Source organism: Pristis pectinata, chromosome 23 (assembly GCF_009764475.1).
Source record: "Pristis pectinata isolate sPriPec2 chromosome 23, sPriPec2.1.pri, whole genome shotgun sequence".
Lineage (NCBI taxonomy): Eukaryota > Metazoa > Chordata > Chondrichthyes > Rhinopristiformes > Pristidae > Pristis > Pristis pectinata.
The window spans coordinates 36,221,507-36,223,904 of NC_067427.1; the positions used below are offsets into that span (position 1 = coordinate 36,221,507).

The 2,398-nt window shown below is 44.6% G+C and overlaps 1 non-coding gene across 1 annotated transcript; it reads left to right on the forward strand.

Annotated features, from left to right (window-relative positions):
- Nucleotides 1-2,316: 2,316 nt before the first annotated feature.
- trnal-uag (transfer RNA leucine (anticodon UAG)) lies at nt 2,317-2,398 on the forward strand. The gene has a single exon. It is a non-coding gene; the product is annotated as a tRNA-Leu (tRNA).

Here is a 2,398-nt window from a genome sequence, read left to right on the forward strand (position 1 = left end):
CCCATTCCTTTGATGTATTTTGTTTTCAGCAATGTGATCACTGACTTCCGAAATACATTCAGCAACTTGACCACCGCAGCATTCTGTGGTTCAGAATTCCGCAGCTTGCTCGCCCCCGAGTGAAGGCATTCCTCCTCATCTCATTGATAAACTTTCCTCTCATATCATCATCGGTGTCCCTCTGCTTGTAGATTGTTAAGCTACGGGACACATTCTGCAGGAACCCAGCCCGTAGAGCCCTTTCAGTACCTTGTACGATGCACTTAGCAACGCTTCGGAAGAGTCGCAAAGTCAAGTGAACAGGACAAAAGGAATTCATGGTGGTCCGAATGACTTGTTTCTGTACTACACGGCTCTAAGTCTCGATGAATATTATAATTGGCAAAGAAAGGGGAGATATTAGGTATGTTCTCCCATGGCAGAATTGTCAGAGTCCATTTCAGTGGGAGTCAGAATTTTGGAGGGGATCTGAGGAAGATTTTCTTTCACCAACGGGCGGTAGAAATCAGGTACATGATGTCAAAGAAAGCAGTGGATAAACATGCACTCATATTTAACAGACAATTAATACACACTTGGATCTTGACGATATTACAATCTGTGGACCAAGTGAAAGCAAATGGAATTGCTGAAGGTAGGTACTTGATGGTCGGCAGTAACAGGGTGGGCCGAAGGACCTGGCTCTGTGCTGTATGACGCTGTGACGCTGATGGGAACACTGATGCCGGGTTTAGTATCAAAAGCTGAAATTCCAATAAATGTTCAGCAGCAGGAGAAAAATGATTAGAACATGTGCTGCCTCCCCTGACTGACTGAATATCTGAACAGAACTGAAATCACGTAACAGCTTCCTCGTTTCACCAAATCCCGGCACTCCAATTTGTGATTTGTGCCGTGCATGAACGATATTTCGTGAAAAATATACTCAGTGTAATCAGAGTCATTGAATCAGAGAATTTCGGTGCACAGAAGCAAGCTCTTCCGTCTAACTCATCCATGCCGACTAAGTTGTCAACCTGAGGCAGTCCCACTTGGCAGAACACTGAACACACTGTGGTAAAGCACCTCTGTCACAAGTGTGTGGCACTGATTTTGAAACAGTAACTGCAAGCTAGAGAATCCTCCATTGGATGAAACGTCCTCCCCGATTTCCCTTGTCGGGGCTCCTCGTGAACACACATGTTTCATTCCAGATATCTCTCGGTTCTCTCAACTGCAGGGGATACCCGGCCGGCCTGACAACCTTCCTTCACAAAACTCCAGTCCATTCCGGTATCGGTCTGGTAACCTTCACTTAATAATGTCCAACTCATTCAGCTCCGAAAAGAAAAAAAGTAGTCCAACATTGAACATGTTGCTGCTGATGTCGTGCCAGCGCCGCTCTCCACATTTGAGATATAATCTCCCTGCAGTGGAAGTCAAATCATTCGACAAGAAACAGTAACGTTACAGCACTCACCTATATATTTGTAAAACTGGGCAGTGCTTTTTTTTAATTAATCGCGCACTAAGATACTAAGTTCTACCAGCATCGTGGAGTTTTGCAATCGTTCAAGAATAAAATAAAGTGGCCCTTAATTTAGACACCATGCCAAATGGACAATGTCATATTATCTGATATTGTTAGGGCAGTTGTTCCGCCTGTTGCCTGCTCCTCTTTTGAAAGGTCAGAATGCTCCACTTCCTTGGAATTCAACTGCTTGTGGTTATATTTTTTTTGTTTGTTGCCAACACCGCAGCCCTGCTTTGATCTTACGTTCAAGCAGCGTGGCCTCACTTCTTGTTGGTTTAATAATTTGTTTCGTCTCATGGCTAAAATTATTTGTTTATCTCATTAAGACAATACTTTACGTTCCCACGTTTCTGTCTTCACTGGAATACAGTTAACAAAGACGCAAAACTGCCAGTTCTCCTTTCCATGAAACCGCGCTTCACAAATAGCTGACGGACCGACTTCCTGGTCACCATCGGTTCACCGGCCCTGTTGATGATGTTCATTCCATAGATGGATATCCTGCTTTGTTTCCCCTGTGGCAGACCAACTGCGAAGCATCTTGATAGCTTGCATCAGTCACAGCCGAATTTAGAGAGAAACGAAACCCAGTCTTGAAATCCGAAATGACACGTACAACCTCAGAGAGCGGGTACCCTATTTGTAATTTTGCTCGACTATTTCTCTTCCTTCTCGTTCACTGTCCCTTCTCCAGTAGTATATTGCAGAACTCATTTTGTTTCTCGAAGTGAGCTTCCTTGCATTAAGTGGAAAGTGCAGACTCGAACGCAATGAATTAAAGGTCATATGTTAGGCTGATCGGTGGTAGTGTGGCCGAGCGGTCTAAGGCGATGGATTTAGGCTCCAGTCTCTGAGGAGACGTGGGTTCGAATCCCACCGCTTCCA